At 41.5% G+C, this 19,209-nt stretch overlaps 1 long non-coding RNA gene across 2 annotated transcripts in view; it reads left to right on the top strand.

The window, feature by feature from the left end:
- The first annotated feature begins 228 nt into the window (after positions 1-228).
- LOC122240096 overlaps positions 229-19,209 on the top strand; it is a 37,323-nt gene continuing 18,342 nt past the window's right edge. Inside the window, exons 1-2 of one of the 2 annotated variants that reach the window (XR_006219424.1) lie at positions 229-375; positions 1,014-1,111. This is a non-coding gene — a long non-coding RNA (uncharacterized LOC122240096). The remainder of the gene's footprint in view (positions 376-1,013; positions 1,112-19,209) is intronic. The other variant, XR_006219425.1, reaches the window with a different exon arrangement.

The raw sequence follows: 19,209 nt of genomic DNA, 5'->3' as shown, positions 1-19,209 counted from the left end.
GCTGGTACCGGTACCGAGGGGGGCAAGGGAGGCAACCAGGGTCCCAGGTTTACTTTCAGGAGGCATTTTCTGTAGGGATTGTGTAGGCTCAAGGTCCATCTGCACCGGTCCTGGCCCTACCCGGCCGCCCTAAACTCCACGGACTTCAGTCCTTTGTTGAGCAGGATGCAGGTGCGGTCTGACCCGCGTCACCTCAGCAGCAACGTTACCCCGGTGCCGGAGGACACGAACCGGAGGGATGGACATATTACTTCATCTCTTTGTACCTCAGCGTCCTCGTGCGTAAATGGGTTGATGACGGTAAAGAGCTAGGCCACCTTGTCGGGATGCTGTGCATTCAGACAGGTGAAGCACGAAGAGCAGCCTCGGCACACGGTAAACCCCCAGTAAAGCCCACCTTTCTCCCCTCTTACTAGTCTTCCGGTCCCCGTCTCACATACTTCCGGGCCACCGCCCCAAGCTGTAGATGTGGATGAAGCTTTCTAAGAAGGTAGGAGGGGATTCAACAGAATTTGAAAGGAGAATTTTCAACTGTCAACCAAAACATTATTTCCTGGAGACTCAAGGGGAAAGATCCCAGCAGCTAAGGGCTAACAGGAAGTGACGCACTTCCCGACTTCCTTTCTCTCCTCGGGCTTCCGTGTCTCCCCGGGTACTCCCATTTTCAGTTCTTTGTTTTCTGGATCTTCTGCCACCAGAAGATTTGCGGCAACGTCATTCTATCCCCACAGAACTCTCGCCTCCAAATCCGTCCTGTTTCCCCAACTGAATACTTTCCCACCCCAGACTTTTCAGGCCAGAGTAGCACCTGGAGCCATCAGCAGCCCAGTCCAGGGCGGGCCGTGGTAGACCGTATCCAGTCTCCTACGAGGTCCCCTGGGCAAATGTGCCTCTCAAAGGGACATTTTCTGGTTGTCCTCCCCATCGCCAACACCACCTTGATTTTCTATTGAGGGAGTCACTCCTTCCCTATACTCAGCCCTGAAGTCAGGGTAAGATCTTCTCTTCCCTAGATCTAGCACTGAACTAAAGCCAACAAGTCTATTCCATACTCCTGGCTCTGGTGACTGGTTCCAGATAGAGCTCCATAAGGCTAGTCCCCAACAATGAGGTAAGAGGAGACATTTGCTGGGGCTTCTGACAAAGCTGGCTTCTTCTGCAAAACTTTTTATAAAAATGTTTATTTATTTATTTTTGGGAAAGAGAGAGAGAGAGCGACCATGAGCAGGGTAGGGGCAGAGAGAGAGAGGGAGTCAGAGAATCCAAAGCAGGCTGCACAGAGTCCAAGGTGGGGCTCAAACTCACGAACCGAACCATGAGATCATGACCTGCGTGGAAGTCGGGTGCTCAACCAACTGAGCCACCCAGGGGCTCCCTGCAGGACATTTCTGAAGTGGCTTTTGACCCCCACAATCTCCCTCCCTCACCAGATATATATGAGGGGGGATATAGCCTTGGAGTGCTGCAGCAGGAGGGCAGAGCCTGCCTAGGGATGATGTCAACACCAGATACACTCACACACACAGAAAGTGAGGTGAAGGAGGGAGAAAGAGAGAGAGGGACAAACAGAGACAGGCAGAGAGAGAAAGGGAGGGAAGAGTGTTGGGTTCTATATCAAGTCTCTTTTGACTGTTCAGTTATGTGAGACAATAAATTGCCTTTATTGTTGAAGCCAGAGTTATGTTTCCTGTTATTTACAGCATAGTGACCTCATTGATTCTGGTGTCTTTGTTTTCTAAGAGTCTAGCAGAGAGTGTAAGGGTCAAAATCAATCTCTCTCTCTGCCTCAATCTCTCTTCTTCCCTTCATGAAATACACACATTCCTTAGGGAAAATATTAATTCTTAGATGTTATAAAGTCACTGTCATTCATAAGAAGGAAGAGCAGCATTTTTTCGCTTAGCTTAGCGTCTTCAGGGCATTCTTGCCCAGAGAAATGATAGTCTCTGTACATTATTATGCACGACCATTTTAGTACATGTTTCTTATCTGCACCTCAAATCTCAACTTGTGCACTTGAGACCCGCCTGGAGTAAGAGACGAAGCCATTACTGAGCTATTCACTTCTTAATGGCTGCTTTGTAAGCTCCTTGGAAACTAAGTTAAAGCTTCAAAATTATAACTTGTAAAGGCCTGATTAGTTTTCCCACAAGGCCTTCTCTTCCCTAGTTGAGGCTGGAAGGAACCTGTGTCCTTTTTTTTTTTTCCCCCCAATACTTCTAGTTATACTTATTCCAGAGGTCAAGTTGAATTAGGAGCGTCATCACATTGCCTGAAGAATTGTGCGGTCTGGTTGATCACATTTTCTTATCTACTAACCCAGGTTAACCAAACTTCTCTGAACACTTTTGATACTCAGGGCAATGAAAGATATTAAGCATTGTCCTTGACATCGACTCTGAAGTTTTTGCCCTTCCACAGTCTCTGAACTGGTTGCCCTTCCGGATAAGAATGCGGTTCAAGGACAACTTTCATTTCCCTGTAGGGCTTTGGAGAAAAATTAAACATTTGAGATAAAAATAATCCTCAGAATGCCATATTTTCATTCTATTTTACATTCATAATTCGGCAGGTCTGAGAAGGATGTGCCTATCTCACTTTAATGGAAAGGTTCTACTTTAGGAAAGCCTTTTGTCTGAATGTTGGGGAAAGTGTTATAAAAAGAGAATACATTTACAGCAAACCGGTTTGCGATGGTGTTAGCTATTATCTGTAAGTAGAGTGATGATGTCGTATATTGTGCAAAGCAAGCTACTTTTGAGGATGAAAGTGGGGAACTATTAATAAGGACATCAAGGAACACCTGGGTGGCTCTGTTGGTTGAGCATTTGGCTTTGGCTCTGGTCGTGATCTCCTGGTTTGTGAGTTCGAGCCCCACGGCGGGCTCTGTGCTGACAGCTCAGAGCCTGGAGCTGTTTTGTATTTTGTGTCACCCTCTCTCTCTACCCCTCCCCCACTCATGCTCTGTCTCTGTCTCTCTCTGAAAAATAAATAAAAGTTGAAAAAAAAACCACAAAAAAAACCAAGGACATCAAGACGTCCACAACTGGCCAAGATGGAGAACAGGGACAGATTTACCCTCCCACCTGAAACAACTAAACAACCAAACAAAAGATATGAAACTACAGTTTTTGAGACATTGGACGTCAGACAGTGAAGGGCAGGGATCCCTGAGACATAGAAAATGCATGACGTGAGCCTGTGATTGCCCCATATTACTGCCTGGAGAGAGTTTCTGGTCTGTAACACTAGGAGGGGGGCCCCAGGCAGAGCCAGGTGGACTCCCCGAGTTGAGGAGACATTGCTGGGCGCATAACACTGTGCTGCTGGAGTTCATGGGGCAGAGTACTAAAGAGGAAATAACTACAGAGAGAAAGGGAGAGAGAGAGAGAGAGAGAGGGAGAGAGAATGCACTCTGGAGATCTGCAAAAGGTCCCTGTTAAGTACTCAGCTGATGACTGATCAGTGCACAGGTTTGAGGAAACAACCCAAGGGAAACAACCAAATGAATGGATTAAATGAATTTCTGGAGCTGACACAACGCGAGGGACTAGCTCTCCCTCGCATCAGCCCGAGTGGAAGACCTCATAATGCCTGGGGCCTCAGGTTGAGCACTCAGAAGATTTTTATCTCAGTAGTGGGGCGACATTAACATTCTGCTTTGCGGTCCCACTTAAGAGAGCTTAAAAGTGAGGCCCGAGATGCCCAAATTATTTCCAGCTACTTTAGTTCTGTCTCAAAGCAAAGTGGAAGAATTTTTATAGAAATATGAACATATCCAACACCCTGAAAGATTAAATTCACAGCATTTAGCATCTAATTAAAACTTGCCAACATTCAAAAGAAGAAGGAAAATACAACCCAGGATGAGAAGAAAATCTATTTATTGAAACCAACCTAGAACTGATATAGAACTAGCAGACAAAGACAATAAAGCAGTTGTTATTACTGTATCCTACATGTCCAAGAAGCTTAGAGGAAAGATTTAATACAGTCAGTGAAAGCATAAAGAAGGTTCAAATTGAACTTCTAGAGATGAAAACTATAATATGTGAAAAGAAAAGTATCCCTGGGGTAGGAGAAAAGATTAGTGACTTGACAACATAGATAGAAACTATTCAAAATTATACACAGAGAGAAAAAAAGATTGAAAAGGAAGTGAACAGAGTGTCACTGAGCTGTGGAAAGACTCCAAATGGCCTAATATACCATTAGGTAACCACTGGAGTCTTCAAAAGGGGGGGGCAGAAACATGATTTTAAAAAATGAGACAAAAGTCCTCCCATTCAGTGAAAACTGTAACCCATGAACCCAAGAAGCTCAACCAACCCCATGCATAAGAAATATCAAGAAAATTACACTGAGGTACGTTGTAATCAATTGGCTTATAAACAGTGGTGCAGAGAACATCTTAAATTTTTTTTTTTAACTTTTTTTAATTTATTTTTGAGACAGGGAGAGACAGAGCATGAACAAGGGAGGGTCAGAGAGAGGGAGACACAGAATCTGAAACAGGCTCCAGGCTCTGAGCTGTCAGCACAGAGCCCGACGCGGGGCTCGAACTCACGGACCGCGAGATCGTGACCTGAGCTGAAGTCGGCCGCTTAACCGACTGAGCCACCCAGGCGCCCCGAGAACATCTTAAAAGTAGCAGAGATAAAAGACACATGAAGTACAAAAGAACAAAGATGGGCATGGCAGTAAAAGAAAAAAAAAAACAACAAGCTTTCAACCTGAGATTCAAATCTACCTTCACCCTCAATTTTAAAAGATGGAGACATACAGGAGCTGAGAGAATTCACCACCTGCAGACCTGCCTATAAGAAATGTTAAAGGAAGTCCTTTAGGCAGAAGAAAAAGGGTATCAGATGGAAATCTGGATCAACCAAAGGGCTGAAGAGCACAGAAATGGCAACCACATGGATAAATATAAATACTTTTTCTTGTGTTAACAATCTCTTTAAAGATAATTGAAGGGCGCCTGGGTGGCTCAGTCGGTTGAGTGCCCCATCTTGGTTTCAGCCCAGGTCATGATCTCATAGTTCGTGAATTCGAACTCCACATTCGAGCGCAGAGCCTGTTTGGGATTCTCTGTGTCCCTCTCTCTCTCTGCCCCTCCCCTGCTCACTCTCTCTCTCTCAAAATAAATACATTAAAAAAAAAAGATAAGTGACTTAAATGTTTTTTAGATGTTTATTTATTATTGAGAGACAGAGAGAGACAGAGCATGAGCAGGAGAGGGGCAGAGAGAGGGGGAGACACAGAATCCGAAGCAGGCTGCAGGCTCCGAGCTGTCAGCACAGAGCCAGATGCGGGGCTCGAACTCACAAACTGCGAGATCATGACCTGAGCTGAAGTCGGGCGCTTAACCAACTGAGTCACCCAGGTGCCCCAAGATAATTGACTTTTTAATACAGACTATTAGCAGTGTATTGTGGGGTTTATAACATACGGCGACATGAAATGTGTGGCTACGATAGCACAAAGAAAGGAAGGAGAAATGGAAATACGAGTGGCATAATATTACTAGAAGAGAGGCTGCATTGCCTTACAAATATATAAACTGTAATGCAACACTAAAGATAACCGCACAAAGTGATAGCTAATGTAGCAACAAAGTAGATAAAATGATATCATAAAAAATACTCAATCCAAAAGAAGGCAGAAGAGGAGAAAAGGAAAACGAATGGAGAACCTATGGAACGAATAGAAAAATGAATAGTGATTATTGGGGTGCCTGGTCGGCTCAGTTGGTTGTGCATCCGACACTTGATTTTGGTTCAGGTCACGATGTCATGCGTCTGGCTCTGTGCTGAGAGCATGGAGCCTGCTTTAGATTCTCTCTCTCCCTCTCCCTCTGCCCCACCCCTGCTCATGTGTGCTCTCTCTCTCATTCCCTCTCTTTCTCTAAAAAAAAAAAAAAAAAAAAAAAGACCTTGGTTGTCAGATTGGATAAGAAAAAAAGCAAGAGCTGACCATATGCTGCCTACAAGAACCACTTTTAATGCAAAGAAAATAGGTTAAAAGCAAAAGGATGGGGCTTACAACAGAGGCTGGAGCCATGTCACCTGGGACATGTGGGATTTCTCTAGGGGAGGGAGGCCACCTGTTCCACAGAATCATGAATCCTGGAATATGGCCAATTTCTCAGACTAGAGAAAACTTATCAATGAGAATCAGGAGCCCAGTCAGCTTCGAGTAACTGGGTTGACTTGGTGTCTTTTAGTGGAAACTGGGTGTGACATGTGTGAGAATGATCCAAAATTAGGGGGAACTGAAAAGGGAGAAGCTATTCCCGGATTGACATAATAACCATGTGCAGAGATAAACTACCAAAGTATGAAGAAAATGTTCCTCTAGGAACATTAGAGGATGTTATTAGGAAATAACAGATGAATGCAAGAAACACTTGCACATGGAAACAGGAGTTGTATCTTGTTTGAGGCAAGGATTAAGATACTTTATAAAGAACATCTATACTTGGATGGTGCAGTTCAGTATATCTGTGATCAAAGTGGATACTTGGATGTAAGGCATGCAGAGGACAAACCGATTCAGATTTGTATGGAGAAAGGAGACAGAACGCTTCCTAGGAGGGACTTGTCAACACCTTACTCTGGATGAAAGGAGCCATAGAAGGGCAAGGAAGCTGTTTGTTGGAGAACGGAAACTGCTGATCACAACTGACCAGCTGACCATTTTGGTGTTCAAGGACAGCTTACAAAACCTGGGGGCACAAACAGCCCAGTGGTGCTCTCTTGAAACCAATAAACCCTTCAGAGGTCCTGAGTGTGATAATTAAACAGGAATTACATCGTTTCCCCTTTGCTTTCACATTGTGAACTCGAAGCTAGGCTCTTTCTCCTTGGCTAGATCATCTGGTCAGATTTTTTTAAATGAAACAAAACTGGTTTTGACATGAGATAAACTGTGAAAGTGTGGATACATTACATTTATGGAATTCGTTATGATTCGTTTTCTCTAACGAAATCAAGAAGAGTGGTTCAGTAGACCTGTGTTGGCATAGACATCCAACCACAACCTGCATGAAAGCTTAGTCTTCCAAATTATGTCGACTTAGCATATTGTACCTGAATATTACCCTGAGGCTTTAAGTCAAATATCTACTAATGCCATCATTGCCCTATAAGGAATAATAGTAAATAACATAAGCAAGCAAATGGAAGACACTTCTGCCCACCACCCTTCTTTTTCCTTATTTTGAGGCGTTGGGGAGAAAGCCTATCATTGGACACGCTCTCAATTACTTACACAACTTTCTTGTTCAAAGACAACAGTCTTCATTTTACAGAAATGAATGTCCACGCCTTCAATTCACGCACGTTTAGTGCTTTTGTCTAGTTCCTTGAAATCACCTTTGTTTCAGGTTCTGTGTATCTCTGTGAACGAAAAGGTGGCTCCAGCTCGGAGCAGAGTGCCTAGGCTAACTCCCAGCATCGCAGGGGGATAACAGGGCCATGTTCTTTGATGTTCATGTTCCAAAAGGGATGGTTCCCAGGACCTTGAGGTTGTAAACTGGCAAAAATTTACACCCATGTCAAAGGGAGAAAGAAAGGATTCACCAACATTAGGCTTCTCACAGAAATGCTTGTAACAAGAGAGGAGAGGATTGAAGCCTCTTTCTCCTCTGGCTTTTGGAAAATTCTAAATGCTTTCATTTGCCCCTACCTTACCCAGAAACCAGGTGGACAAGGGGACATCACTGTGGAGAACAGAGGAAGCAGGAGACCAAGAACCAGGAATAAGTCAAGTCCCCTTCTCCCAATCATCATGAGGATACAGAAATCCCTTTCTTAAACTTCCAGGTGTTTATCTGGAAGAACAGCCAGGGAGGAGAAGAAAATCTGAAGTTCTGAGCATTTATCCTGATGATATGAAGTTTCCTTAAGAGATTATGCTTAAAGTATTAGCTAGAACTGAATTTGTCAGACTGTGCTATGTTATTCTTTTGCTATTCAATGGAATAGGAGTTCATGGAAAAAAAAAAAGAACAGTTATGACAAACATAGAGGTAACATTTTCTTTACCACTTTGTATCTGATACATAGATTTGTGTTTCTGCTGGACAGTTATCTATAATTCACTTGCACCATTAATTAATTAATTAATTAATTATTATTTTTAAAATTTACATCCAAGTTGGTTAGCATCTAGTGCAACAATGATTTCAGGAGCAGATTCCTTAATGCCCCTTACCCCTTTAGTCCATCCCCCCTCCCAGGACCCCTCCAGTAACCCTCTGTTGTTCTCCATATTGAAGAGTCTTTTGTGTTTTGTCCCCCTCCTTGTTTTTATATTATTTTTGCTTCCCTTTCCTTATGTTCATCTGTTTTGTATCTTAAATTCCTCATATGAGTGAAGTCATATGATACTTGTTTTTTTCTGACTAATTTCACTTAGCATAATACCCTTTAGTTCCATCCACGTAGCTGCAAATGGCAAGATTTCATTCTCTTTGATTGCCGAGTAATACTCCATTATATATATACCACATTTTCTTTATCCAGTCATCCATCGATGGACATTTGGGCTTTTTCCATACTTTGGCTATTATCGATAGTGCTGCTGTAAACATTGGGGTACCTGCACCATTATTTTTAATTTGCATAATTGGACCTGGCTTGGCTCATGTGTGGGAAAATCAAACCGAAACATAGCAAACAAAACCCAAAAAACTTTTAAGTACAGGATGAATCACTTAAAACTCATCTATGCATGGCTGTAGTATGAAATAAATACATACACTTAGGAATTAATATCAAGTCTTGAACACTGTAGACAGAGTTCAATATAAGACATTCTTAAGGTCTTGTTTGCCCTTTTCCAAGACTCTCCTTCTTTCTGCATACAAACAAATGAACAAAAATTTAAAAAACATGTTATCATACATATCCTACCATATCAGAGAGGAAGAACAAATATTATGTTGAAATATTTGTTCAGTATTTGGTTTAAACAAACCACCCAACATCAAAGGTTCACAGCAAAAGGGGTAAATGTTGGTGAAATTAGCCAGTGGAGCAAAGAACTCTTAAGTGGAATCCCATTTAAGCAAAAAGAAAAACACTTTCAGAACGGGTTACATGGAATGAAGCTCCCTAGGGCAATGCTTTTGGTGTAATTATTTGAAGCTTCCTATTAAACAGCGAGCACTCTGGAGATTGAGTTTGCCTGTTGTGTCCCAGCTGAGAGAAACCCACACTAATGGCCTTCCAGCTTCCAAATTGGGGCCTAAAACACACAATACTGAGTGTAGCCAAACCTTTCCAAAGGACTGGTTGCCAAATCTTTTTTTCCTTTTAGAAGCAGTGAATCCAATTTCCTAGGAAGTCTAGAATAAACTGCAAGGAATAGATGGGATTTTTATGTTAAAAGAGCAGTAATTGGATTGTATGCACACAGCTTCCTAGGACCCTGTGGCTCCACACTATTTAGAGAGGGTTGTGTTCAATTCATGTAAGTCATAGTCTCTTTGCTCAAGACATGGCAGTCAGTTGATTCCAGAAAGGAGACGAACACATTCTGCAAGCATGTGTGGAGGCTTAGAGCTGTCTAGTCTTAGGAACTGGTCCTTGATTTGTGCCGACTCGTTTTGTTCAGAAACAGTAAGGGGATTTAGATTTATGCATGTTATGCCCAGAATTCGTGATCCCCAAAGACCACCAGGGAGCCGAGTCCGATGCAAAAGCAAAAGAGCCTTTATTCAAGCTAGCTCGAGCTCAATCCCCTACCTGCACCGATGCAGCAGTGAGATCCCGGGGAGAGAGAGTGAGTTTCAAAAGCACAAAGGTTTTATAGGGGTCTAGGGGCAGTTGGTGAGGTAATGGCTGTGGCCTCAGCTGATTGGCTGGGGAAGGGTCGGAGTCCTGTTACGCGGGTCGCTGGGCGTGTTTTGATCAGGAAGTTTGAACGGCTGAGCGGGAGGTTACTCAAGGGGAGGAGGCGTGGTCTAGGTGAAGGACACAGAACAAGATGGAGTCGGTTGGCGTAGGCCCGCCCTTTCATGCACAAAGTGTCTCCCATTCAAGAATTTTGAGAAGTTCTCAAAAATGAATCACACTATTTTAATAAGTCTTACAGGAAAAAAAAAAAAAAACCCACTGCCAAACTCAAACTCCTAGACAAATCAAGAGGCTGATTTATTGAACTTTGTCTTGGTTCTTGGCCCAAGATGTTTTTGTTATTTTTAAAAGGTGAGCACAGCCCATCCAGAAACATCTCACAACGTTGAATATTAAAAACATTTCTTTGCTAGGCTGCTTGATTGAGAAAGTATTTGCTGATAAAACCTCTTTGTTGCTGTTGCTGCTGTATTATATGATGAAAGGGATACATCCTGCTACTCACAGGCTAAAGACTTGGATTAGTTCACAAGCTTGTATTTGACTCCAAGATGTGTCTCTGGGACAGTGAAAGACAACCATCTGTATATATCTAGATATATCTACATATAGAATGTATATATGTATAGAATAGATATACATATATCTATACGTAGCTATATCTATCTATAGCTATATCATCTATAACTATATCATATATCTAACTTGGTAGAGATTCTTGTGATTATTTGCTCAAAGAACATTTGTAATTTCATTCCAAATTCTGCTTCTAAGAGACCAAAACTCACTATTGTTACTAATCAAAACCCAACATTATGTCTGACAGTCAGAAAGGCGTTCATTTTTTTTTAACTGAGTAAGAGAGATTCCACACTTAACTTTCATTGGCTACCGCTCCTGAGAAATTTTGGAAATGGAAGAGGGGAGTGGTGAGAGAGATGACTGGCACTGTGATTTGAGGCCTATCACTAAAGCACATTTAGCACTAAGCTCCACAGTGCAACTCTACCCTAGGTACCAAAGGTGGCCATCAAAGGTTTTCAATGTGGAAAAGAGGGATGGGATGGGAACGGTATTTTAGGAAGAGTAATCTGGCCTTTAGAGACTTGAAATTTTCAATTTCAGTGCTGGGTGTAATTTAGGCATGGAAAACAATTGATCTACCCTGTGTCACAAACACAATTCCCTTTATCATCTCTCTGAGCCCTGTAGGGTCTTCTCACTGTTTCCAAACATGCAGAACTCATGCCCACGGTAACACCCTTGACCTTGACATTCATTCCCTTGGAACGTACTACTTTTTTATTGGCAAATCCTACCATTTCTTTAACTCTGCTTAAGCCTCAGTTCCCCCCAAGGAGTTTTCCCACCCCCTAAACACATACACTACTGTGATCTCTGTCTTTAGAGAACTCCAGTAACTCTTAGCTGCACCATTTCCAAAATGCTATCACAAACTACCTTGTAGTGCAGACTTTGTGTCTCTGGAATCAATGGACTACAGTGTCTTTGAGTGAAGGGACTATGACTTTGTGAATTGAACGTGGCCCCTCCCCCAACATTAAACTGTAGGTAGTACATGAGCTTGATGGATGCCATGTGCACAAATATTAACTGATTGCACCCCCACCCTTACCCTAGATACTCTGCTTGTCTTTTCAATGTGGTCAGAAACTAGAGATAAGAATCTTAGTCTCTCCATCACTTTGTACGTTTCATGCTCTCTGCAACAAGGTGGCTTTCACTTTCTCTAAGGAGGATTATATTTCAATAGTAGGGACAGAATGGCAATATTAGCTTGCAGTTCATCCCATAAAGAAGTAGAGTCTATTTCTCTCCCCTTGGAATTTTGGTTTGGCCATAGGGTTTGTTTTGGCCAAGGGACATTAGCAAGCATGGCATAAACAAAAGTTTGGCAAGTGTTTGTTCACTGGGACTTGTTCTCTGTCTTGTTGTTTTTGGAACCAAGCTGCCTAATAAAAAAAAAAGCCCAGAGGAGCCTGAAAGACACTGGAGATATGTGACCCAGTTACTCTATGGCCCCAGCCAAACACCAGACATACAAGTGAGCCATGCAGCACCAATCAGTCCCTGGCCGGTCTACCAGTTGACTGCAATGGCATGTGTGCTCCTCAGTAAAATTAGCAGAGGAAGTCTAGTCCAAATGAGTGATCTACGGAGTTATGAACTAATAAATAATCATTTTTAGTCTCTAAGTTTGGGATGTTTTGTTACACTGCAAAATCAAACTGATTTTGTATAGAATACAAAGTTGATTTCATATATAACAAAATCAAGAGATTAAAACATCTCCTTTTCATGCATATTTGTAGAAGTCAGCTGTGCTTTGAAAAAGAGTGCACACAAGGGGCACCTGGGTGGCTCAGTCAGTTGAGCGTCTGACTCTTGGTTTTGGCTCAGGTCATGATCTGACAGTTTGTGAGTTTGAGCCCCACATCAGGCTCTGTGCTGACAGTGTGGGTCCTGCTTGGGATTCTCTCTCTCTCTCTTTCTCTCTCTCTCTCTCCCAATCTCAAAATAAATAAATAAACATTAAAAAAAAAAGAGTGCACACAACTTCTATAGAGCAGCCTAAGAATTAAGTTATTATCTATAGCTGAATCTAAGGAAAACAAACAAATGAACACACAAACAAACTGCAAAAGAAACCCATGACTTAGGCAAGTTCATTACTTCTAAATTCTATCACAGAGAGGCAGGAACAGCTTCTTTCCTCTCTTCCTAGAGGACAGAGTAGAGATAAAAGCCCTACACCATGGAAGAAAAGAACAGAATGCAGCTGATATGGTTCTTTTCTCCACAAATATTTCTTTTTGGTTGCCCCAATACTTCAGCAGCAGACAACAACGTCAACAGAGCTAACATGGTCCAGGCACTAAGCTGAGAGCTCTTCATAGATGGTCTTACTTAATTCTCTCTGTTATTCTATGAAGGGGGCAATGCTCTGATGTCTGTGTTAAGGATGAAGAAATGGATTTAAAGCACTGAACTAACTGAACTAACTAGCTCAGGAGATTATTGAACTAGGAAAGTGGTGAAGCTGGAATTCAAATCCAGGCAGTTTGGATTCTTAACCAAGATCTACACTCTAAAGGTGCTATGCTGCCTCCCAAACAGAGGGCTTAAACAAACACCCTGCAAAGACTGGTTTGTATTTTAGTATCCTACTTTGGATAATGATACGTGATAGCTTCGCTTTTATTTTAACTATAATTCGTAGGCCTGGAAGCTAGAAAGAAAAGGTATAATCATTAGGCTACTTTCATGTTGGATACCATCATTTTCCACTTTCTACTATTTTAAATTATTTCCTTTTTTTTTTTTTTTGTCTCTATGTGTAGAATTTCAGCCATAGCAGGAAATGATGTATCTTCACAATAATGAAGCTTTGGTAAATATCGGGATATCAGAGAAAATGGCCCCTTCTGTTCCAGAAGAGTTATAGCTATAGGATCCAAAGCATAGGATTAAAGAGGTTTACAGATCCATGCGAACACAGACTTTAACACTATAGAATTCACTTACAACTCAGTTTACTAAGCCAACTAAATGAATTCACATATTTAAAGTACTCTGTGTGTTGTAAAGTGTTATACTGGGTTTTGTTTCTTTGTTTGTTTGGGTTTTGTTTTTTTGTTTTTTTGTTTTTTTTTGTTTTTTTTGTTTTTTTTTTGCTAAATCAGTTCTTCAGAAATGTAGACACAATAGGGAAAAGTGATGGCAAAGCCTAAAGGGTAACAACGATTGTACTTCGTTAGTGCTTTTGTTATGAGGTTCTGCCTTATAGCAAAGCATCATGGAAATATCTTTAGGCACCTTTGACTGCTCGATGCCAGCCTAACAACTCTATTACATGACAAGCTGCATCCTTGAGTCATTTTGTCGAGCTTATGTAGTGTTCTAAAACAGACAAGCATTTACATTCTCTTATCAAGTCATTTAGATTTTCGGAGCCTCAGTTTCCTTCGCTGTAAAATGGGCCTCATGAGATCATTGTGAGATAAGGATTAATGTATATGAGGATGTTGCTATAAGAATCCATGCATCTCAACATTACAGTCACTTTATGTGACAAATATGGACCAACCCAACACAGCAAGTTCAAAACCACCAAGTCAGTGGTCCCCAAAGGCCTCATAACTATTCGTTTGCATCCAAATTAGAAAGAAGTAAACACTCTATCCTCAACAAATTCTCTCTGCCCTTACAGTGCTTCCTGTGTTCTTCTCTCTCTTTTCTCTGCCCTGTCTTTTTCAAAGACTCTTTAGCAACTACAGTTGTATATCTAGCCATCATTAATCTTTTATTATCACAAATAGCACTCTGTAACTGTCTCTCTATGACCTTTATTGTCCCTTGTTCACAGAAATGTACTGAAAGATGAGACAATCCTGGCCTAATATGTGAAATATGGTGAAAATATGATGTTTTCTCAGAAACTGGAATAGAGAACAGTCCTTGGTTAAACCACTCTTTATACTTAAGATCAGAATGTCCCTTTTATTTTATTTTATTTTATTTTATTTTATTATTTTATTTTATTTTTTTCATGTTTATTTATTTTTGAGAGAGAGAGAGAGAGAGCGAGAACAAGAGAGAGCACACACGAGTGGGGGAGGGGCAGAGAGTGCGAGAGAGAGGGAAACACAGAATCCGAAGCAGGCTCCAGGCTCTGAGGTGTCAGCACAGAGTCCAATGAAGGGCTCGAACCCACAAACTGCGAGGGCTGGAACTCACGAACCAGCCCTCACGAGCCGTGAGATCATGACCTGAGCTGAAGTCGGCTGCTCAACTGACTGAGCCACCCAGGTGCCCTGGAATGCCCTTTTTAAAACTTACAAAGAATGTGTGTTGCTATTAATAAACATTCTCTGAGTACTGATTGAAAAAAGCTCTCATAACATAATGTTTAAAGTCTGACAACGTGCTACTGGTTAAAAAGATTATCTAGGAGGAGCTGACTTAAAATAGTCAAGTCCACTGGGCCACAAATGAGAAGCTATTTGGGAATTTGGGAAGGTGTATTTCTGCTGGATCTGTCCTTGGAAGAGACCCTCAGAAATCTCCTTATCTTTCCATAGCAGGAATTACCCGAAGCATCAGTAATGACAATGATTTTGCTGTGTGTGAGACCTGCTCTCAGGTACCCTTCTATCTTTCTCACTGCTCCCAGGGGGCATTATTTATTTTTTTTACATGGTGACAGTCTACAGGTCACTGAGTCAGTAAGAGATGAGTAGGGACTGAACCCAGCACTCTGACTCCAAAGCTCTGTGGTTCCTCTTTGACATAACCTTCTGAAACTCCCTTCCTCATGGGAGGATCCTTCTCAGCTGTTTTCCAGGGCTGATCTTGGCCAACTGTGATGTCTTCTTCAGTACTCTCCTCCTTGCCTTTCTCCGTTCCCTTCCTTGCTCCTTCCCTTTGCTTGATCTGGCATCATCCAGTCTGCCCTCTGTACCTTGACCACTTAGCTGTCCTTTACAGGCTCTGGCAGGCTTGGACCTCTCAGATTCTACCAGGAGGGAGAGCTTCTCCATCTGCCTTCCTCCAGATCCGCTCCTTCGAGGCTACAAAACTCACTAAGGGTCAACAGCAGCTCAGTGTCATTCTTCTTGGGGGTTGTTTGGATTTTTCAACAGGAGATAGAATAATGGCAGAGTTAAGCAGCGAAGCAGGCAGAGGTAGCTGGGACAGGGCATTCGGGCAGGGGAATTGTCCTAGCATGTGTTAGTTGGGGCAACGGATGCTTTGACACTGGAAAGAGTGTTGCAATCAACTGGTGATGCCAGCTTTAGCCAAGGGTGTGGGGTATAGATAGGGGTAACTGTGGCAGGAGCTGAGGCTTGAAAGATGTGTACCTCAAGGCATGTTTGGTGCATTGTGAATACTCAATTTAGTTGAAGGAGTCTTTCTGCTATAGTCACTTCTGGTTTTTGCCTATCTATATCTATATCTATATCTATCTCTATATCTATATCTATAGATATATAGATATATAGATGTATATATTTCTTCTTGCCTCCATTTTGACACTTGGTTGTGCACAGATCTGCAGCCCTGGGGCAGGGGGGTGGGGTCCAGCCATCCATCCATTCCTGGGCCTGTGGAAGAACATTGTAGGTAACAGACACCAAGCTGGCTGTGAAGCCTGCGAGGATGAAATGGACTGGGAAGAATAATCATAGCCCTATTCGTTAGGACTCAAAGAATCAGGGTCCTGGGAAATTCTGTGGCTCTGTGTAGAGGGAGGACAACAGGCCCATTGCTCCAGAGGGCCAGTGGGCACTGCTCGGTGCTTGTAATGCTGTTTCCTGGTGGCTGACCCGTCACCCTCTGGGACTCCCCTTTAAGGGGCAGGAGCCCAGAGATATGTGCAGCCTGTCCCCTGGAGATAAATGACCTTGGGATGATTCATGCCTTGCTTTCCTGCTTCTTCTCATTTTCATATCACCTGTCAGTTCAGTTTTACATGGTGCTTCCTACTTAAAGCATCATTTCACCAAATAACGGAACCATTTCCCACCCCCTTCCCAGTGTTATGCCTAAATTTGTGGGTTTGTTTTATTCCAAAAGTGTGAGTAGAGGTCCCTTATATCCCTGTCTTTTTCAAATATGTAAAAAATAACAGTTTCTCTATGATTCAAGATAGCTGTCTACAATGACAAAAGCAGAAAAATAAATAGATGGGATAGAAAATGAAACTAATAGACGTATTATATTCTGTCCAGAAGGGCCTCCGTTTCTGGATCATCAGCAAAGATTTCACCTAGGTCTAGATGAGAAACAGACTGGTCAGTGGCTTTCATTAATTTATTTTTTTTTGGGGGGGGGAGGGAATATTTGTTACATTCTTAAAATACACAATGTTCTGAAGACAACTATAAAATATTTGAGGTATGGATATAAGCCTGGGAGAAGATGACAAAACCATGATTCTTCTGCTGAAGCCTCTTGAGATACAGAAAATATTTTCCTCTTCCTCAAGACTATCTCTCAGGATAAATCCACTGGGATCACATCATGAGAGAGAATTATTCAAGTGAACTGAGGCTAAGGAGAAAAATAGGCATTAAAAAATTTTCTGGCATTCTGTCTTCCTAAAATAGAACGCTAGATACACCGGCTCTTATGGAGTATGTTAAACACGATGCGGAGATACGATTGCATCACAGAAGTAAAACATAAGTCCCTCCACCTTGTGAGAATTAAAATGTCACAGGCTAAATTATTTCTGCTTGCCACCCAAATGCTAGTGCCCTCTGTACAGGAAGACTTTTCTGTGTATTCTTACATATTTTTACTTGTGTTTACAAGCATTTGTTACTCATAGAAAATGTATGTTATTGTGTTAGTGAGTATGCTTGTTTTAATACGAATGATAACATTCTGCATGTGTCGTTCCGCAAATTTTTCCATCAACAATGTGCCTTTGAGATATTTCCATGTGAGTATGTGCAACTCTCTCTCTTGTATAACGTATACCCCACATCACACACATAAATGTCAGTTATTATTTTTGAACTAATCCGGAATGTACCATAATGAGTACGTGCGTAGGTTATGTGACCATTCAGCTCCTGATGGGAAGACACATGGGGTGTTTCCACTTTCACTCTTACGTGTCTTCAACATGCCTTTTCCATCAGATGTGCAAAGTTTCTTTAGGGAAGATACTGAAAAACAGATTTGCTGGGATATAACATAGGTACCATTGTGGATTCTGTTAGCTGGTGATCAGAATAGATATTTGCTTACGTTCTCTACCTGCACTAATATTATCAAATGTTTAAATGTTAGCCAATCTGATGGGTTAAAAAACGATACGTTACTGTTTTCATTTTCATTTTCTTGATTTCCAATTGAATTGAGCACTGTTTTTGAGGTGCTTCATGCCGTTTGTAGTTCCTTTCTGTGAGTTGCCTGCTCACATGTTTGGGGACTTTTTTTTTTTTTTTTTTTTTGTCTGTTTTTACACTGGGTTATTTGCTCTCCCTCCCATTTTTAGAGATTTTTTTCTTTGTCTATTCCAGAAATCAATCTTTTACCTATCACATGTCAAAGTATCTTCTCCTAGTCTATCATTTTTTAAAACTCATTTTCTGCATGATGTTGTCATGATGTTATATTGTCATATTGGAAGTAGCTAAGTGTATGAGTCCTTTCTAATGATTTTTTTGTTTCTGTATCCCACAAGGACTTACCTACCCAAGGTCACGAAAGTATTTTCATTTACTTGTTTTGAATACTTTCATGTATTTTGATCTTATCTTTAGGACTTTACTCCAGTTGTAATTTATTTTGTAACTAGCATGAAATGAAAATATATCTTTTTCATTTCCCAATGGATCTCCAGTGCACCTGATGCTATTTATTTTATTTTTAAAAATATTTATTTATTTTTTGATAGAGAGAGAGAGTGCGCATGCATGTGAGCAGGGGAGGGGCAGAGAGAAAGAGGGAGAAAGAATCCCAGGCAGGCTCCAAGCTGTCAGCGCAGAGCCCGATATGGGGCTCGAATTCATGAGTGGGGAGATCATGACATGAGCCGAAATCAAGAGTCGGATGTTTAACCTCCTGAGCTACCCAGGTGACACAACACAATACTATTTATTAAGGAACCTTCCCACTGATTTGAAATGCTTTCTTTTGGAAATACGAAAGAAATTTCCATATGTGTGGCATTTCTGTTCTAGTCCAGAGAGGCACTTTATTCCTGTTCCAATACCACATTGCTTAAAAATTGCTGTATCTTATAATAAAGTTTGATACTGGAAATATCAAAAGTCCCAGAATTTGTTCTTCATTTCCAAAATTACCTCGATTACTGCTTGCATTTACTGTTTCATGTGAATTTTAGCATGATCTTGCCAAGTTACATAAAAAGATAATTTGAGGATTTTCATTAGAAGCACGTTGAATTTACAGATTAATTTGTGGAGAGTTGAATGCTTACAAACACTAAATCTTCTTGTTCATAATCAGATATATTATTTTTTTTAATGCTCATTTATTTATTTTGAGAGAGAGAGAGAGAGAGCAAAGTGACAGAGGAGCAGAGAGAGAGGATCAGAGAATCCCAAGCAGGCTCAGCACCGTCAGTGTAAAAGCCTGACGCTGTGCTTGATCCTGTGAACCATGAGATCATGACCTGAGCCGAAATCAAGAGTCGAACGCTTAACTGAGCCACCCGACGCCCCACAATCAGATATATTCTTGAGTAATACTTTTGAATTTTCTTTAAAAGGGTCTTGTGCATCTTGGTAAGTTTATTTAGATATTTTATAGCTTTGTTACTGTTGCAAATAGCATATTTTTCAATTGC

This window comes from Panthera tigris, chromosome B4 (genome assembly GCF_018350195.1).
Source record: "Panthera tigris isolate Pti1 chromosome B4, P.tigris_Pti1_mat1.1, whole genome shotgun sequence".
Taxonomy (NCBI): domain Eukaryota; kingdom Metazoa; phylum Chordata; class Mammalia; order Carnivora; family Felidae; genus Panthera; species Panthera tigris.
This window is presented reverse-complemented; position numbering and strand designations above follow the sequence as displayed.